The following is a 21,431-nucleotide window of genomic DNA, read 5'->3' as shown; positions in this document are numbered from 1 at the left end:
CAAAAGAACTGTACCAGTTGCTATCCATGTCCATTGTTAAAAAAGTTTTTTTAGAAACTTTCAAGCTTAGTCCAAAGTATTTATAAACATTTTATCACCCAAAGTGTAAGGTTTTCTTAAGTTTTTAGAAGGCCATACCACCTTTGAAACCAAGTGATCTAGCTCCATTGATGAAGCTGCATACTCACTTTGCCATAAAGCAAGAGCAGCTAAAATAGCATTTTCTTTAAAAATATCCAGCAAGTCTTTTATGACAGACAAATTTTATCCCCAATTAGGGTTTATGCCATTCTCCTTTCTCAAATGTTACTTACCTTCATTCCCTGATGAGTAAGCCAACTAGCAGAGATCTTTAGATATGAACTCGGTATCTAGCTAGACCAAGTGCATTGAAAAAAGTAAGTGTGTGTTTTTTTCATGTGCTTTTTTTTACGTATTTTAAGCATGTTCATAGGACTACTGAAACAATATAGTATTACAAAAAAAGAACTAGTAAGCCACCAAGTCTAGCTGTAGTACGCATCCGGTGAGGATCCCATCCAGAACAATCCACCGAATCCACTTTTATCCAGAAAGTCAGTATGCAATTGGGAAACGCCCCTGGGTTTTTTACAGTAATTCATGCGCTAAGTGAAAAAGAGAATAACTAATACCTTTACCAAGTCCAAAAAAGACCAGTAAACAATAAGGTACAGCTAGTATGCCACAAGCCAATCGGCTAACCCCCAACCAGTGTACAATGTAGAGCCATCGAAGCAGTAGCAGTATCATGCTTCCTTAGCCCATTCAGCCTGTACCATATAAACTTAGCCAACCCATATGATGGGTTACCCGGTTTAAGTAGTAAGGAACATCAATCCTCAGAAGTGCCATAATTTATCAAGGCCAACCACACGGTGGTTTATTATACCAAGCTAAGCGGCCGATTATGCCGCCCAAAAATCTCCAAACGTCATCAACAATAAATAAAAAATAGTGAATACCGGGTAAGGAAACCCTTTTACCTTCAAAAATTTGAACATTATGTACCTACATTAGTTATGAATAATGAACAGTGGGGTAAAAAAACCAGTAATAGTACCATAGTCATGCCCCAAAAACAACCTCTACCATATGGTGCCAGTCATTGTCGACCACTATAGTGGACCTTACCAGGCTGAAGAATGAGGAACAACACCCCTTAATAATTCTTGTTATTGTCAAACCGAGCCAACCAAACACAGGTCCACCAACCATTTACATCATGCACTATTAAGTGTAGCCATCCTAACCATTTAAGTAAATCACTGTTAAGTACAGGATTTTTATGCAATAGCTCTTACCATTTAATCAAAAAAATGACAGAAATGAGATCATTGATGCTAAGCTTAGTGACCAACCTGAGTTGGTTGTGTTGTAAGCTCCATGTTTGGTGCAACATACGTTAAAAAACACGCAGTCCTCACTCTTAACGCAAGTAAAACACATGTAGAGCTAAGTGAGGAGCATTAATGCACCCTCACCTCTTTAAATAGACGAAGGAAGGCCGCCATCATGCATGGCTAATTGCTTGCCAAGTGTATTCAGTAGATCGAGCTGCCCCTAGGGATTTCTAGAAGAGTAGCGCATGCGTTGCAGTACGGCATAGTAGTTTTACCATAGTGCCTTACAGCATGGTAAATAAGGGTAGTAAGTAGTTAATTTAGCCACGCTGTCTAACAATCATACCCTTTTAAGGGTCCTATCCCATGTCTAGCAAAAAGGTGTGGGTCTCTTTTTAAAAAAAAACCCATAGTGTCGACAATCTATGGCATGATATACCTTAATTTGATGCTTTAAAAAGCTACCAGCAAGTAGTGAAATGTGTGTGTGTGTGTGTGTGTGTGTGTGTGTGTGTGTGTGTGTGTGTGTGTGTGTGTGTGTGTGTGTGTGTGTGTGTGTACCCGCCCTGTCCCAGGCACCATACACAATGGGTCGATAGTAGGCACATTGTGAATGGGCCTACTACCTTATTAAAGAGATGAGAATATCAAGGTTAAAATGTAGTTCAAGCCAGTCATCTCGAGTAAGTGATAGTAGAATTTTATCATTTATGTCGTATCTATTGAAGCCATTCAGGTAGTACTTTTTTATAAGTATCTTAATATCTTCCCAAGCAAGGAGGTAGTTAGAAGAGGAGGAGATAATTAGGTAAAGTAGGCTGATAGAAGTGCTAAGAGCTGCTTTGTGGGGCCTATTACTACTCCTTTTTATAACTCAAAAGGTGGAAGTTTTAGAAGATCTCTCTTCCATATAAATTTCTGGTCATACCCTCCAACACAGGGTATATGAAGAGAAATAGAAAAGTTAAGGAATTGTACTCAAGTGCAAAAAAATCCATTAGGTGTTGTGAACCCTTGTAAATAAGTTGGTTCTATTTTTAAGCAGTTAGGATATATATGACAGATCTCCTCAAAAAAGTATTTGTTGTTGATGCTCAGTAAGTCATCCATATATCTGTAAGTGTGTCTGAATAGTAAAAGTTTATTACTTTTATCTCCCATGGTTTTGAGAAACCACTTGTATTCGAAGAAGGCAAGGAATATATTACACATAAGCAAGGAGCAGGAAAACCCCATGCCAAGGCTTTGGTTAAAACAATGTCCCCAGAGAGAATGGTACAATTTTCAAGTAACCATGATATGTAGAGACATAACTTCTCTTCATTGAAGTGTAAGGGGTGGGAAGAGTGTGTCTTTTTTATCCATCTAGGTTTTTTGGAAAGAGATATGTAGAAAAAACCTCTTTTGCTAGCATTAACAAAAGCTAGTTTGATAACCTGTGATAGTACATCTTTAAGCCCAAGGTCACCTTCTAAGGAAATATTCTCATAACACTGAGTAACATCTGCTGAGAAAAAATGAAAAATATGTCTAGGGAGGTTAAGACAAACCTCATTAGAGATTTTTGTTATCCAAAAGGGGTTGTATTGTACTTGTAGAAAGTTATGGCCGATTTTTTGTTTAGACGCACAGATAAGTTCAAACTTTGCATTATAAGGTCAAGACAAAGAGTGATATCTGTAAAGATGCCATTTGAAGCGTCTGATATCCATCTGAATTTATGTTTATGAACCTTATAGGTAGGAAAAAGTATTGGTAGTTTAGTATCTTCTCTAAGTGTCTTGAGATGTTATTGGTAATTGTTTGTAGAGATGTATTAATTCTTGTGAACTCCTTTCCGAATACTCGAGAATGAGCAGCTTTCAAAGCTAAGTTTTTATAAATAAGTGTGGGACAATTAGAGATTTTATCTAAACCAACAATAAACCATATCTTTGATACTTTTTTAAACTCATATGTGAGTTGTGGTGTTAGCCAGGAGTTATCTGAAGACAACCATTTCCTAGGTACTTGTGAGATTTTTTGGAAAAAGCATTCTTCCACTACTTTGGTTAAGTCCAATACGACTGTCTTCTCTAGTCGTAGAGAACTGACAAGGTTAGTTAAGTAGTTAAGTAAAGCTGATAGAGCAAGATAAGGGTTTTTTTGGAAATTTACGTATGTGGTTAAGCCCTTTAGCCAAGAATTTTCGGACTTTGATATTTTCAATGATGGTAAGATCACATGTACAAACATGCATACCATATGTATCAAAGTCTTTGCAAAATGTGATAAACTGATTGCATATCCCAAAAAAAAAAAGGTAGGACCGAGATTGAGAATATTCTCCAGGCCCAAGCCCAAGAAATTATTACTATAGACCAAGTTTTTAATGGATTTTTGATATTTCCAACCGATAAGTACATTGTCCAATAGTTTGTGATTGCCAAAAAGTAGGTCAAAAGCACTCACAAAAAAGTGTTTTAGGATGTATCCAGTCGAGAAGCTCATTCTGAAAGAGATAGTGTAAGTAAATAAAGGCTCGGCTTGGAACTTTTTTGTTGAGAAACTTTCTTCCACATGGGCTCACAGCAACCTACAGTTTCATCAATGATTACATTTCAAAAAGGTTCTTGATTGGTGTGTTTCTGCCTCTTCCTCTAGTGTAGCTACAAGATTTTCCTCGATTAGAAGAAGATCTAGGTGTCAAAAAACAAGTAAAAAGAGTTGGGGGTAGCAAGAGGATTGGGTCTTTTTAAAGAAGGGGAGTCATCTTCATCTAAGGTTTAAGTAAGCTAGTGATAGTCTTTACACCTTTGTAATTGGCATAAGTGGTTAGATAGATCCCAGGTTCATCAGACCTTTAGTTCCTTCAAAATATCCAGCATTAGCCCACAAAAGATGTTAAAAGCAATATGAGCAATTACTGTATGCTTTGCTTGGCCACCTAACCAAGAGAAAATAAGGGAGAGATGAAAGTCCATTGGTTTTTCCGAGAAGAGTAGGTCTAGATGATTGAGGATAAACCATATGGCATGACCAAACCACATGATGCTGGATTCGCATGAAGCTTTAGGGTCAAGAAATTTGCAGGCACATTTAACATAGAGCCAAAAAACATTCCAAATGGATTCTGTGTAGAAGTCAAGGTTGCTTTTGGAAAACTCCATGTTTCTCTTTGTGCGGATGTAGAGGCCTTTATTGGAAGGGCATTTGGAATGATCAATAAGGTTGAGGTTGAAGGGGGCTTTTATGAGTTCCCCTTTATCAAGGAACTATCCACCTTCCAAAATTTTGAGTCTGCAGTCTTCAATAGTAGAGGCAGAGAGGTTAGCAAGGTAAACCCAGGTTTCACTTAGAATAGGTGCTAAAAAGGCTTTGTTAGGTAAGACCCAAAGCTGATGGTCTACCCCAAAACATTCAATTTCAATATGCCTAACAGGTAGTAAAGGAAAGACTTTAGAGATTTTTGGTACCATTTTAAGAGGTTAGAGTCATTGAGGGAGAAGAGATTGCTCTGAAATTCTTTGATGGCTTCCAGAGTAGCACTATCCCTACAAAAGATGCCACCTGTTTGAGGGATAGTCGGGGTAGCCGAGGTACTTATAAAGGTAGGATTGAGGCCGCATGTTTTTTTCAAAAAGTTGGACAGATCAGCCCCAAAAGACGAGAATGAGGCAAGCTCTTGCTAATATTGTACAGAGAGTATAGGAAGTTGTGTTGTGTATTGGGAAATCAAATTAACACCCAAGGTAGCCAAAATTTTGACCCAATCATTAAAAGATAACATGTGTAAGATAGACATCTTTTTGTCTGAGGTAGGAGCCGAGTCATAAATTAGTTGAGAAGCATCCAAGCTGTTAATACATCTGAGGACAAGAGATGTTGCCACAGAGAGGGGTTCAAAGGATAATTCCAAACCTTGCGAGAGAGCAAAGGTCTGCAATATACAAAAAAAGTTAATGAGGCTATGACTACTTAGTGTAGTAAGTAATACAATATTTGGCCTTTCTTGCCAAAAAAGGTCGGGTTCTAACTGCTAAGGCATTTTTTGGAGTATGGTCTTTTAGGTAAAACTTAATTAGCTCTAGAATCCTTGTATGATTCTCAGGGTTGTGTTTTACTTTCATGCGAGCTATCATTCTAAAGTGTTTGTGATCCTGAAAGGAAATATATAAACATAGAATCAGTCTTGTGGATTGGGCCTGCAATCCTTAAACCGGCAAAGTCAGAGACTATGATAGCCATGAACAGGAGACCAGAAACATAGTCTATGAAGGGCCACCTAACACCACTCAACCGGTTAAGGGTTTACAGATTGTGGGTCCAACTTAGAACTAAGTTCCAAAATTGTTCTCTAAAGTCAGCGTCCCGCTTTCCCATAAAATAGAAAAAACCTTATGTATAGGACCTGTTTTACAATAAGTAATAAGACATAATTGAACTTTTTACATTCAAAAGACAACTGGCTCCAAAGAAAAGGAATGATAATTACAAAAATAACTCAGTCTTAGAATCATCTTTGTACAATGTTTATATGAATGAAGCTTCATTCCAGTATACAGATATCAAAAGTACTCCCCTTGTCATAGGTGTATGTGTAATCATGTAAGGACAACTGCTTAAAGCCAAAAAAAAACCTCCAAAGATAAGATAGAGTCCTTACCTGTATCCATCCAAACAAGACAACAGATACGTTAGCCTTGAATGTGTTTTACAAGTATCAAATGGACTATACCAATTGTTATCCATGTACATCTTTAAAAAGTTTTTTTAAGAAACTTTCAAGCTTAGTCCAAAGTATTTATAAACATATTATCACCCAAAGTGTGAGGTTTTCTTAAGTTTTTAGAAGGCCATACCACCTTTGAAACCAAGTGATCTAGCTCCATTGATGAAGCTTCATACTCACTTTGCCATAAAGCAAGAGCAGCTTAAATAACATTTCCTTTAAGAATATCCGGCAAGTCTTTTATGACAGACAAAGTTTATCCCCAATTAAGGTTTATGCCATTCTCTTTCCTCAAATGTTACTTACCTTCATTCTCTGATGAGTAATCCAACTAGCAGAGATCTTTAGATATGAACATGGTATCTAGCTAGACCAAGTGCATTGAAAAAAGTAAGTGTGTGTGTTTTTTACATGCGCTAGTTTTACATATTTTAAGCATGTTCATAGGACTGCTAAAACAATGTAGTATTACCAAAAAAAACCAGCAAACCACCAAGTCTAGCGGTAGTACGCATCCGGTGAGGATCCCACCCAGAACAATCCACTGAATCCACTTTTATCCAGAAAGTCAGTACGCAATCGGGAAACACCCCCGGTTTTTTTATAGTAATTCATGCGCTAAGTGAAAGAGAACAACTAATACTTTTACCAAGTCAAAAAAAGACCAGTAAAGAATAAGGTATAGTTAGTATGCCACAAGCCAATTGGCTAACCCCCAACCAGTGTACAATGTAGAGCCACCGTAAGCAGTAGCAGTATCATTACCTCATGCTTGCTTAGCCCATTCAGCCCATACCATATAAACTTATCCAACCCATATGATGGGTTTTACCCAGTTTAAGCAGTAAGGAACATCAATCCTCAGAAGTGCCATAATTTGTCAAGGCCAACCACATGGTGGTTTATTATACCAAGCTAAGCGGTCGATTATGCTGCCCAAAAATCTCCAGGATTTTGCTTATGTACCGTCATCAACAATAAATAAAAAACAGTGAATGTCGGGTAAGGAAACCCTTTTATCTTCAAAAATTTGAACATTATGTACCTGCAGTTAGTTATGAATAATGAACAGTGGTAAAAAAAAACCAATAATAGTACCATAGTCATGCCCCAAAAACAACCTTTACCATATGGTGCCAATCATAGTCGACCACTGTAGTGGACCATACCAGGCTGAAGAACAAGGAACAACACCCCTTAGTAATGCTTGTTATTGTCAAACCAAGCCAACCAAACAGAGGTCCAACCATTTACATCATGCACTGTTAAGTGTAGCCATCCTAACCATTTAAGTAAATCGCTATTAAGTACACGTTTTTTATGCAATAGCTCTTACCACTTAATCAAAAAAATTGCAGAAACAAGATCATTGATGCTAAGCTTAGTGACCAACCTGAGTTGGTTGTGTTCTAAGCTCCATGTTTGGTGCAACCAAGGTAAAAAGAACATGCAGTCCTCACTCCTAACGCAAGTTAAACACACGCAGAGCTAAGTGAGGGACAGTAATGTGCCCTCACCTCTTTAAATAGAAGAAGGAAGGCCTCCATCACTCGTGGCTAATTGCTTGCTGAGTGTATTGAGTAGATCGAGCTCCCCCTGGGGATTTGCGGAAGAGTAGCCGCCTGCGCTATAGTCCGGCACAGTAGGTTTACCATAGCGCTTTACGCCATGGTAAATGAGGGTAGTAAGTAGTTAATTTAGCCACTCCTTGTAACAAGCATGCCCTTTTAAGGGTCCTATCCCATGTCTAGCAAAATATGTGGGTCTCTTTTTTTTTTTTAACCCAGTGTCGACAATCTATGGCATGATATACCTTAATTTGATGCTTTAAAAAACTACTAGCAAGTAGTGAAATGTGTGTGTGTGTGTGTGTGTGTGTGTGTGTGTGTGTGTGTGTGTGTGTGTGTGTGTGTGTGTGTGTGTGTGTGCGCGCGCGCACGCCCACCCTTACCCAGGCACCATAACTAATGAGTCTAGTAGCCTCATTAGATATGGGCCTACTTCCTCAGTCAAAGACTAAGTAATGTGATATCAAACTTGAACCTAGGCCATTCTTTTTTACTCAGAGCCTCCGTTATGGTTGAAATCAAAACTTTTTTATGGAAGCCTTTAGCTTGAAATTTCCTAATAAGGACCCCTATTTCTTCTAGGGCTGAAAATACATTGGAGGAAGAATACATAATCAAGTGATGATTACTTAAACAGGCATGTAGAGCCATTTTGAATGGCCTATTGCTCTTTTTTAATACAAACTCAGTAGTAGTAAGCCTAAGGTGATCCCGTTTCCAAAACAATCTAGTAGAAAAGTTACCAGCAGAGCAAGTGTCAATATTCAATTCAATGGAAAGATACTTAGTACGTTTAGTGAAGGCAATACCATGGACCGTATCTTGTTCTAAAAAGGTGGGTTCAATTGTTAAGCAAGCAGGATAGATATCCAACACCAACTGGGCAAAGTTGGGATTATTAACATTCAATATATCATCCATCAATTCAATAGCATGATTACACTTTATAAGTATAGAGAGCCCTTCTGCTTGGGAAGTTAAACTAATAATCCATTTATATTCAAAATAAAGTAAATAAAGGTTACACATAGTAGGGAAACAAGAAAATCCCATAGGAATGCCACTTGTTTGACGAAAGTAGTCTTTACCAAGTACAACATAGCAGTGGTTTAGAACCCACTAAATGGTTATTTTGAATTGATTACTATTCATGTGAAGTGGTGAAGCCATGCTCACTTTCTTGACCCATCTAGCTGTTTTAACAAAGGAGATGCTAGAGGATTCATCTTTTGCTCTATTAGAGAAGGCCAAATCTGCAAGATAATTTAATACATTTATGAGACCATATTCTCCTACTAAAGGGATATTTTCATAGCATTGAGTAATATCTGTTGTATAAACCGAATAAATGGAAGAAAGTAGGTTTAAGAGGACATCAAACGAGTTGCCAACTATCCAAAAGGGTTGAATGTCTACTCTTGAGAAGCGTCTGACATCTTTTCATTTAATAGTACATATGTTTTTGAGTCTATCACTTATCAAATTAAGTCCTTCCGTGACATGTTTTGTTATCTTGGAAAAAAGGCAATTGGAAGCATCTGAGATCCAACAAAATTTACCTTTGTGACTTTTAAAAGTTGGGAACGGGATGGGAAGCTTGGTAGTTTCTTCCTGAAATCCTATTTCAGTTATAATTTTACATGTTCTTTGGACAATAGTATCCAGGTCTTCTGCAATGTAACAAAACTCATTATCTCTAAGTCAATTTTTAGCTGCTTCAAAGGCAATCTTTTTGCAGATGACAGATGTCGTGTTAGATGCTTTATCTAAACCCACAATGAACCATTTCATCTTAAGCTTACGAAAGGCTAAGGAAAGTTCTGCAGTGAGCCAAGTAGACTCCGTTTGTAACCACTCATGTGGGTGTTGTGAAACTAGACTAGAAAAAATAGCCATCAATGTTTCTTTCAATTCTTGTTGAATTGATAACTCCAATTGGAGTTTACTGACCAAGTCATCCAGACATTTAGTAAGAGCTTTTAAAGCAATATGAGGATTAAGTGGTTGAGGAGGAATGTGATTGAGCCCTTTTGAAAGGAGGCATCTCACAAAGTTACTCAATAATAGAGAGATCCGTTGTACAAACATGCCTTCCTTCATTGCCAAATTCAATTGTAAACTCATTCCATAAGTGACAATCACATGACAATGGTTTTTTTTCCTAAGAAACTCATTAGAGTATACCAGATGTAGTATAGAATTAGTAAATCTCCACCTGAACCTAACTTGGCTTAATAGATCCCAAATTACCAAATGTACAGAGAAAGCATTTGTTAAAAATAAAACAAGGTGAAAAGAATTCTAAAATTTTGTTGGCGAAGGTGCAATGAACAAAAACTCCATGCCCATTGCATTCTGCAGACCTCATTACATAGTACCTACATGTACAAATCCAACAAGTGTTTGACAGGATACCCTCTGCCTCTCCCTCTAATCATGCTTCTTTCTTTTCCTCTCCCTCCATAAGACTCGGCAAAAGAGGAGGTTGGAGTCAAAAAAGATGTGTACGAAGAAGTAGGGGATATAAGAGAGTTGGGTCTTTTAAGAGTAGGGAATCCTCACCATCCGTATTAGGTTGTAGCAATCCTAGGAGGGTTTTGATACCAAGTAGCTACCATAAGTAGTCAAAAGAAGCCCAGGTTTTTCTGTAGACAGTTCTTTGAGAAGAGAAAGCATAAGGGGGCGAAACTGAATAAAAGCCATCTGAGCTAACACATGTTCCTTGGCCTAGCCTCCTAGCCAAGAGCAAAAAAGGGAGAGCTAGTGAGCTAAAGGAGTGCTAGGAAACATGAGATCCAAGTTGTTGAGGGCATACCACATAGCATGATCAAACCAAATAATGCTAGATTTACAAGAAGCCTTAGGCTCAAGAAACCGACAAGCACATCTGACATACGACCTGTAAATGTTCTAAATAGACTCAGTGTTGTAGTACTCCATCAATCCCTTTTTACGCACATATAAGCCAATATTTGAGCCACATTTCTTTGTATCAAGAAACCGCATAGTAAAAGAAGCTTTAATAAGGTCACCTTTATCAAGAGATTGGACACCCCTTAATACTTTGAGTCGTGCTTCTTCAATTGAAGATCCTAGAAGGTTGGCTAGAAAAAACCATGTCTTGATAGAGATGGGAGCTAAAAAGCCTTTGTTGGGCAGGGCCCAAAGGTGATGGTCCACACCAAGTGATCCGATTTCAACTTGTTTGAAAGGCAAGAAGGTAAAAACTCGAGAAACTTTAGGTACCATCTCCATTAACGAGGTTTCACTGAGAGAACACATTTCTTTCTAAAAAGCTTTGACAACATCTAGGGCCAAGGGGTCCCTGCAAAATAGACTGTTGGATATTGTTTGTACCGAAATGGATGGCACTGAAACAAACCCAGGGGTAAGACCACATAATTTGCGTAAGTAATTGGTCAATTCAACACCTTCAAAAGAGAATTTAGCTAACTCTCCTTTGTGAGCAAGTGTCATAGAAGGAATGTTCTCTATGAATTTGGAGAGATCTTTAACCCTTTCTTTAGAGTTGTTGACGAGTTGGGAGAGGGTATGGACACACTTATCAAACAACATGGTTTGAACCAAGCTAGATCAGTGGAATCTCCTGCTATTAAATCAGATGTCAAAGGGTCACAAATGCATCTAAGTACTTGAAGCAAAGCTTTAGAAAGAGGCTCAGTAGGAAGCCCTAATCCTTGAGACAGTGCTAAGCTCTTCATGGTCAAAAGAAATTGTGTTAATAATAGACATATATGACTAAAGGTAGGAACTGGTAGCTTCTTCAACCTTCAATCGGCCAAGAGAACCTATAAGGGCCATGTGAAGATAGCCCCATCCCTCAAGCATTAGTCCCAAGAATAACTATTTATGACAAATACCTAGGGTTATAATATAGTAACTAGGTCTTTGAATAGTATCACTACTACCCTTGGTGTTAAGTGTGTGTGTGTTCCAGTAACGATATAACATAAACACCGAAGAACTCTTTCAAATTAAAAAAGACTCTAGAAACTATGTCAGTGAAAAGGTGGTATAATTCTCATTCATAGTACAAAACGGACTTTATACATAAGTACAAGAAGAGTTAAGAGCCTAAAGATATATAAATCCACCATCTTCAATCCAAGGAACTTTGAAAACCATAGTTGAGAAGGTAACCGTCACCTGCACCCATGGAAACAACACAACTTTCAGTTAGCATTGGCACCGTATGCAGGTGATCCATGGGCATCCCACATGTTATAGATGTCCCCCAACTAAATTGCTTTCAAAGATAATAAGAAATAAGAAATTTGAAGCTACTCAATTATTCAGACATGGTTTCATTTATAGGAAAAAAGGACCCTTTGGAGCTCCTTTTGCTTTGCAAGCTCTCATGAGATAAGGCCGGAGACGGGTTTTATGGGGAAATTTAACCTCCAAGTGGGCCACATATACCTGTTTCTTGACTTTACAGAGCTTGACATGTAACATAAAATGTTGTTAGTAAGTAAGTTCTACCCCTTCTTAGACAAACCATATGTAAGGTAGCAAGTATAAGTGCTACACCCTTATACAACATATAGAAGGAATATGTCGAGGTGCCATATTTCTTCCAAACAAAAGGAAGATACCATGGCCCATTCATTAATGTAAAAAATCGACCACTTACAGTTTCAGGAGCGGCTGATTTGCAGCCCTATCTACCAAGGTCAACAGCATTATTCATCAATACTCTCAACCATATTCGGCGAGAATCACTATAACCCTGTCCCTCAACCAAATATTCAAACCATGTACATCCACATTGAGCAGGGATCGCAAACCTAAGCTGGCTCTGACCTTACCTGACCAATAATAGTAAGCTCACTACCAATCGAGCAGCCCAAGCTATGTACGGTAAAGTAGCGTAGAGTTTTTAAAAATCCCAATATTCAGCCGGCCAAGTCGTTAATTGAGCAAGACTAGAAGGCCTAGCACCGGTCCCAGATGCTCACATCCTGTACAACCAAGTGAGAAATTTTTTCCAAGGAAACATAATACTTAGACGTTATAGACGTGAATTGAGCACTAGTAGTAAGCATTGTATCCAACCCAAAATTACCCAAAAGAAGAATACATATTGCGGTAATTCAAATATATTTACGAGGTCTCGGTTTTTAACCATCAGTAGGTTAACTATATCATATAGGTTCTTTCATCAAGTATTTAAAAAACCATCAATCAACATAATTTAACATAAACAAAGGTAACAATCAACCAGTACTACAAGAGGATCCCTTTATACAATGATTTTTTATTAAAAAAATATACCCTATGATCGGTTCATACCAAAGCCAGGCACTTTTTTTTATACCCAGCAGGTAGGTGAGCTTTGTTTTATACCCAGCAAGTAGGTGAGCTTTACCATATGTACCAAGTTAAAAGACAACCTTTAAGCTTTTTAAGCTCTATACCTCATGTGTTGTAGGAGGCTACTCTCCTTCCATGTTAGAACAACCCGAGCTAAAGACAGGACCGTTTTTATGCATCAACAAAAAAACGCCAACATTTTGAAAGGCATTCACAACCAAGGCCGCGGATACATATTGTTGCCCTCGTTTTGATTTATCAATAAAAGGAGAAAGCATTTCCTAAAGGCAACTAAACCAACCATGCCATAGCCAAAAGGGCTTAGTAGAAGTCATATTACATTACAAAGATGAGAATAGTACCAACACATCAAGTGTATCACACCACACCATTTGGACAATAGTCCATAGCTTACCTGAGATGGAGTCAGAGAAGACAACTCTACGATAGCATGCTTATCCTTGCCTTTAGCCATATAGTCGATTACTAAACTTAACACCCTTGCAGGTATAAACCCTCACAATCTCAAAGAACACAAATACTCACGCAGTACCAGTGCTAAGTGAGCCAAATCGCTCACCTTTATAGTGTTGGGAGACAAAGGCCCCTTCCCCTTTCCAGGAGTGTGGTAGGCCATCTTCAAGAGGAAGATGATGACACATAAGCACCCCACATTCCTTCTTAGCAGTGAGGCGGGCCCGATTTTGCAGCGTCCTTATTTCGCACAGAGAACGGGGGAGGGGAGATAAAGAGAGAAGGGGAAGAAGATGGCATTAGAACACGCAGTGTCGCAGATTGTAGTGGCCATTGAGGTTTAATCATAGAAGAAGGCAAAAAAATGACAGAGTGCGGCCACTCATAGCTCTTTAGTTAGTAACTAATAGTTACGTTTCTATTTAAGGCACCTATCAACTTATCACCTACTACTGAATGTACTTCAATTAATAACCCAAGGCTCCCTATGCCAAATAGTCCCCCTGTTAAAAATCCCACCAGGTTATTGACACACCATCCCTAGTAATGTGTGTGTGTGTGTGTGTGTGTGTGTGTGTGTGTGTGTGTGTGTGTGTGTGTGTGTGTGTGTGTGTGTGTGTGTGTGTGTGTGTGTGTGTGTGTGTGTGTGTGTGTGTGTGTGTGTGTGTGTTCAATCAACACCACGCTCCCGAATTCCCCCTTATGCTTACAATGCTCTGCCTCTGCTCGTAATGTTCTGAGCTAGTGGCTGCCTGCTATATCCCCTCACAAGCTTTGCAAGTGCCCCCAATCACTTCCTATCGGCTGCCCCCATCTTGTCTTCACCTTGCAACTCCTTATCCCTTAAGCCTTTACTTGATTTCAATTGTGCCTATGCACGTGCTCAAAAGCTCCAATTTCCCCCTTCGAATTTACTTGCTCAATGTCTCAAGCTCTACCTCTGACTGTCTGCCCAATTCTCTATCAAGCTCTACAGAATGTTTTTCAAAAAAAGCTTTTGTTGCTTCGATTTGAAGCTCACACACTCAATGGAGCTCAACGCTCTCCAGAGCTCTCCAAAAAACTCTGTGTCAACATGAAGATCACTCCTTCTTTCTTGCTCCAATTCCATGAGAATCCTCGAGATCCCTCTCCAAGCCAAGAGGGGCTGCGCGCGCCGGGCGTCAAGATCCGCCCTATCTCCTCTGATCAAGCTTCGATCCGTGTCGGATCTGCTGCCACCGCCAAGCTCAAGCTTAGGCTCTGAGATCCCCCATAGTCAGCGAGTTTCATCGCTTTCGAGTCGGTCGTCAAAAATGGATGGTGCGGACAGTTCGCAACCGTAGCTTTGATACCACTTGTGAGTGCACGTGTGCACAGATGCGTGTGTGCGTGGTACGGTTCGGTGCTTGTGAGGAAGGGGAGAAGCACGAGACATTGTGGGTGGAGGCACCTCAGGAACTGAGAGTGAGGAGCTCCTTATTCTTGTGTATAGAAAGAATAAGTGTACACATGGTGGGCAAGCAGTCGAGACACCGGACGTTCGGCATGGGCAAAAGGCGCGGCGTCTTTTCCCCAACACCTATTATTGTGGTTTGAAGGGTCCAAGAAGGTCTTAGCAAATGCAAAGCCACAACCAGTATTGGGCCAGCTGCCACCACTTCCAAGGAGTACTACAGCAGCCACCACTTCCAGGGAGTACTATGCCGGTCAAGTACATGCTTCTAGAAGAGCAGGCGAGTGAGCAGGCTATAGTACCAATCACGCCATACAAAGAAGTGAGTTCTACAACAATGGAAGTAGAGGAAAAATGGTACACTGGGTCAACATCTATCATGGTAGAGCTAGTGTATTAAGCACGTTCAGATACAACACTTGTTTACTTCATTGCAAACGAGGGAGCGAGAGCGCCTATGATCAAACCAATGTCAAAACTAGAAACTAGAAATTTCCATAACTGCGAAGCAGATGACTATTGAAAAAATAGTTGTCTTGAACCAAATAATAATGCGAGACCGATAAAGGCATATTGTGGAGTCTGTGGTTGCAAGGGCGGACATTTATCAGAAGTCTACCTAGGAATCCAATAAACAAAGGGAAAACAGTCATAAACATAGTTCAAGTTGTGCCAAGTAGCTAAGCCAAATAATATTGCTTAAGTTTTTGCAACCACCGAAGATTTTAGTAGCAATAGTGCTAATCATCACCATGCACTTATTTTGACAATTAAGAATCAACAAGATTGTATATTTGCGTTTTTGCATGGTTGTCTCCTCAAAGATCATCACATCATGACAATCGTTAACTCTTGGACTTGTAGTGCATGTAGAATCAATGGAAGCCGTCAAATCACCAGTAAAGAAGAAAGGGCTCGTCTTGAAAGACATCATTGTAGCGACAAAACCCTTCACAATTCCCAATGAGACATTGAAGCCAACCAAAGCATGGATGGACGATGCAACTCTAGACCGGGAGGGCATAAGGCTATACCAAGGGACATTTTAGGATCCACAAGGCAATACAATGGATATGCCGATGATTCCAAGGGAGCTCATTAAATATGCAAGCAAAAAAGGCATCATCAATCACCTAGAAAGGGTAGATCTACATGGATTCTTTACATTTGTTCCAGCAAGAGTTGATTTTCAAAGAATCTATGAGAGCGGTTTGGCCCTACTCCAACGTAGCTTCGCCATCAGCTCCCCTCCCACGCTCATGCGGAGCAGATTGGCTCCAACGGTTCCCTCAGCTTCTTGACTTCGACGTACCTAGAGATAGATTGAACCAGAGTGCATTGGCTCTCCTCTAGCCCCCATCCGGAGTGGCTCGGCTCTGTAGAGTCTCCTTGGCGACAACCCCCCTCCCCTCCTCCTTGACTACGATTCAGCTTCAATAATTCCCCATTTTCCTGCTTCGACGGCACACACCAATGCATAGAGGCTCTGACGGACCATTCCGGAACGGTTTCTCCTTGAGCGAGCTCAGCTCTTGGATGGCATTTATGACCACAGGTAACTAGTTGTACTTTTTGATTGACGTGCTTTCCGATTGATGAGGTGTTGTGCGAGTTTCTCGCGGTTTTTTCACAGGTTGCACATACTTTCTAGTGCACATTATGCGACACATGTAATGCTCATTTATGATTAAGTGAGACATTCCAGAGAGTGGTTTTAGCACAGTTTTCTGTTGTTATGCTATGCATGCATTTGCGGATACAACTTGAGCTAGGTCTAGCTCACAGGTTGGTAGATTCAAGGGTTTAGAGGGCTCTTGGACACATGCAGTCGTCCATAGAGCCGCTCGTTCAAGAGTGAGCTTGCCAGGGTTTTGACAGTTGATGTATACCAGATTGTGGATTTTGCTACTGAGACACTGAGCTTCTGTTAATCATGCATTTTTTGTTAGATTTTTGAGATTTTGCTCAAAATACATGGAAAACTTTGTTCGTTTATGCCCAAATTCTTGCCATGTTTTGCACGTATCCGAACCCTACTTTCGGATGGTTTTGTGGTCGAGTGTGACTCCCACTTTGACAGTGATTGGCTATTTACTCTCATTTTGAGACAGCCTTGTACGCACTCTCACAAGAGTGAGAGTTGCATATGCTCGTGTGGTTATAGACAGATAGTCACAGGCTTTACAGGTTCTATAGGTATTTTGGCAGATCTTTATAGGCATACTTGGGATGCAATTTGCGCATTGTTTGCCCACTACTTGTGCATAAGGTTATGCACTTCACGCTCCATTGAGCTGTTTGTCCTAGACTTGCCTCACTTGGTTTAGAGATGTTGCATATGCTTGCAGATTGTGGACCTTTGTAGAGATGTTTAATTCATATATGAGCATCAATTTTTATGCGATTGATCATGTTTTTCATTATTGTGTAGTGGTCGAGTGATCTCCCACTCTGTTGCCAATTTGGTATGATTTATGGTCGAGATTGTGCTTGAGTTTTTGTTTAGTTTACAGGGAAGACTCTGTCAATTTTCTCCCAGGATTTCTCGCCATAGATTTGGTTTCTTGGCGTTCATATTGCAAACATGTGTGACAGTTTAGAGTCTATATTGATGACTCGTGAGAAACAGAGGTCTCGTAGTTGTCGATGTATGCGATGTTGGCATTGTGGTCACATAAGGCACATTAGGCATCGTTGTTTCATACGTATGAGACAGCAGCGGAGATGTATGCAAGATGTAGATAAACTTTTGACACATGCTAGAGTGGTAGCTTCATATGCCGGTGACAGTGATGTCACATTTCCCTTTAGCGTTCCTCCTCCTTACATGTCTTCTAGAGGTGATACACCTTCCCATTGGTTGCTAGATGAGGATGCGGTTTTCCATGTCACACTGCATCATGAGAGGTTCAGCAGTTGCTCTAGTGGGATCTTTGGTTGTGTGTACTTGGCCGATGGTTCTACGTTTGATATTGCAAGGGCAGAAGATGTTTTCTTGTCATTGCCCAGTGGTGCATCATATGCGCGACAGTATGTACGCTATGTTCCTCAGCTAAGACAAAGCTTGATCTCAACGAAACAGTTAGCAAATTGTGGGTGTCAGATAGTGCTTAGAGAGTAGTCTTTCTAGATGCATTGCGGTTCATTAGTGATTGCTAGAGGAGCCCGCAGTGGCTTGGTATATCCTATGGATGTATCTAAGTTACGAGATGGCATGGTCTTGATTTTGTTGTTGGCATGCATTGAGCAAGAGACAATACATGTCTCCTTTGCAGGTGAGCTCCACCATGCTCATGAGATAGAGCATTAAGTTGTGCAAGGCATGCCAGTAAAATCTACTCCCTAGAGATGCAGGTAGAGATGATAGACATGCAGTTCTTTGATATGCTCTTGCTACATGTTGATGAGTTGATGCCAGGACACATGGTTTCGCCTAAGGGTGAGAGGGGCGTAGCCATCCCAGTGTCACAGAGATGACACGTCCATATGCGATGTATAACCCTAATGGTGCAGTGCATGGAGATAGCGCAAGGGAGGCTAGGACAGCTAGGTACAGATTTTATCAGCATTCGGATGTCTCATGTACGACCTACTAGTGTCGAGGTCTGACCTAGCAGCTATAGTGAGAGCATTTGCAGCAGGGATTATCAGTCTTACGATGATTGACACTAGCATGATGCACAATGAAGTTTTGCAAACCATATAGAGTTGTCTGCGGGAGTTACATGTAGGCTCTAGAGTGGATTCGCACGCTCGCCTATCACTAGAGCTGATACAAGTGTATGTAGATCGATTGAGCAAGGTCAATGGGCATAGGTTGAGAGAGTCTCCACCAGTTTTCTTGTACATACTAGTAGTTTAGCTAGCACATCCCACTTTTGGCACATTTGCCTTTAAGTGGGAGGTTGTTAGGGTTGAAGGCATTGTGCCTTTGCCTGGGACCGGAGGTCCAGTGTCCGCTCGCCCACTGACCTTATTCTTGTACATATACAGAGAATAAGGTTCAGCTCACTTTGAGACTTCCTCCACCCACATAGCACCTTACACTCTCTCTCCTTCTCCCCTTCTCGCACGCAGACACCACACCGCATGCACGCATTTCGCACATTGCACTCTTCAACACCCGTCCTTCAATTACCTGATTTATCTAAACTCTACTTTTTGGTTGAAACCAAATGAACAAAAGTATAGTATTTATGGCAAGAAATAACTTACTAGTGTTCATGCTCTTCGTATGTGAAAATATTATCTCATGGCTTATGAATTTCTTATTAAAACTGATAAGTAGAGTACATGATAACTTTTGACATAGTCCCTCATCTCAAATAGACATATCAAATGCATTGCTTTTGTTCAATCTTTTCAAACCTTGATTTAGTATCAATTTGGTTGTCAAAATATTGTTGCAGATGTACTCAGTAGATGTCCTTTAGTCAATAATATTTCAGTCACTAACATTACTTCTTTTGATCATATGTGTGACTCTTATGATGATGATATTGACTTTGCTTCATTTTGGATTGCAATCATGCATAAAAACTATTTCCAACTAATGATTACTCATATTTCAATAATCTTCTCTTTTACCATGGTAAGTTTATGTGTGTCTACACTTTTTCAAAAATTGGTTTTACAAAAAATGCATATGCCACTATATATGTGTCATAGGGGTATTTCAACCACACTTTTGGCTTGTGAAGAACAGTTTTATTGGCTTAACATGAAACATGATGTGCATTGTTTTGTGTCTAGTAATTGCATTACATGTTAGCGTGTTAAGCATGTGCATGGTAATCCCCAACCATTTCTCATGTCTTTATCTATTCCCTGTAAGCCTTAGCGAACATTATCCATGGATTTAATTATAGGTTTTCCTCTCACTTTATCATAGCATGACATGATACAGACAATTGTTGATTGATTAAATTTAGTAAATGGCATAATTTCATCACATGTAAGAAAACATTGACTACACCGCAAGCTACAAATATTTTCGTTACAAAAATATGTGTTCATCATGGTTTTTTATAATGTGATTGTTTTCGATAGAGATTCTCGTTTTTGTACTACTTTTGGACAACTATGTTTTCTAGCTTAGAATTTAAACTAGATTTAGGGTTTGCTTTCCATTTTGAGAGTAATGGACAAACTAAATCCCCAAATAGCACAATTTCAGACCTCTTTTGTTGTTCCACAACAGACCACCAACAAAAATTGAGACGAGCACTTACGTTTATCTCAATTTTCTTATATCAACACTGCATACTCCACCAGTGAAATCCATAATTTGAAATTCACTCTAGTCAAAAGCTACTCACTCCCCCCTATTGTTAATTTTGGTTGTAAAGTTCCAGAGATCAATAAATAGCACGATATCATATCCAAATCCTTTATGAAGTGACTCAATGTATTCAAAGGCATCAGGCACAATACACCAAACGCATCAGCAAGAAACATAGACAAATGACTTTCTGAAAAAAATCAATATGTATTTCTTAGGATTGGGAAAAAGAGACTCACGAACATTGAAAAACATCCCAAAGTTAGGTTTGGTTCAATTCATTCAAAAGATTAATGATAATTTTTGTACGCTAGAACCTCCTCAATGGCATATACATGATTTGTTTCACACAAGTTTATTACACCTATCTAAAGGTAATCATCCCATTACAACTATGACTGACAATCCTCCTCTCCTCAAAGATAATGTTGAAGTCTTAATGTCTAAAATAATCTTGGTCAATGATGTGACTCACACACATATTGGACAACAATATCATAGATATTAGTAAAAATGTAATACTTAGTGTTGAAAACCGAAAGTATAATTTACAGAGTATTGTTATTAAGATATTTCTTAAAACTTACACACACAAAAATATATTGATAAATTAAATGAAGGTCCTCAATATGTGCTTTATTGATGTGTAAGATGACGTTTGTAATATATGAGTGAGATATTAAATTAATATTTAAGTCTTTATTAGAATCACGATCCCATGCCAATACGTGAGGCTAGACCAAGAGTGTTCACACATTAAAAAAAACTTTTTGTGATATTGATTCATGATTGGGACTTTCCAATGTGCTCTCGATATGTGTTTTGTGAGGACACTATTTTGTGGCTCTGAAAAGTGAGCACAACTATGGTAATATGTGATACTATTTGCATAAAATACATACTTTTAAGCGATCCAAGTTTACACAAACTAACAAAAGTAGATACACGTGATCTTTCACATGTCCTGGTGCAGATTGCAAATTAAGGTAACATTGTTAGCTTGTATAGATTGCTAATTGACACAATATGATTGAGGAAAATTGCTTCTAAACTTGAGGGTATGGTATATAAGTCATTTATCATAGATGTTCACCTCCAAGCCCAAGGGAGTTTAAATATCTTTAGGTACGAAAAAGGACAACAATCGATATTCAGGTAGGATAAAATCCTCCATCTAGAGAACTTGAAATTAAGTACAAAAGAAGGGACATCACAAACAAGAAGATTATATACAAAGCCTCTTACACTGCATAATTGTGCAACAATA

This window comes from Adiantum capillus-veneris, chromosome 11 (assembly GCF_014529385.1).
Source record: "Adiantum capillus-veneris isolate H3 chromosome 11, ASM1452938v2, whole genome shotgun sequence".
NCBI classification, from domain to species: domain Eukaryota; kingdom Viridiplantae; phylum Streptophyta; class Polypodiopsida; order Polypodiales; family Pteridaceae; genus Adiantum; species Adiantum capillus-veneris.
The sequence above is the reverse complement of the archived record's forward strand: the minus strand, read 5'-3'. Positions refer to the sequence as shown.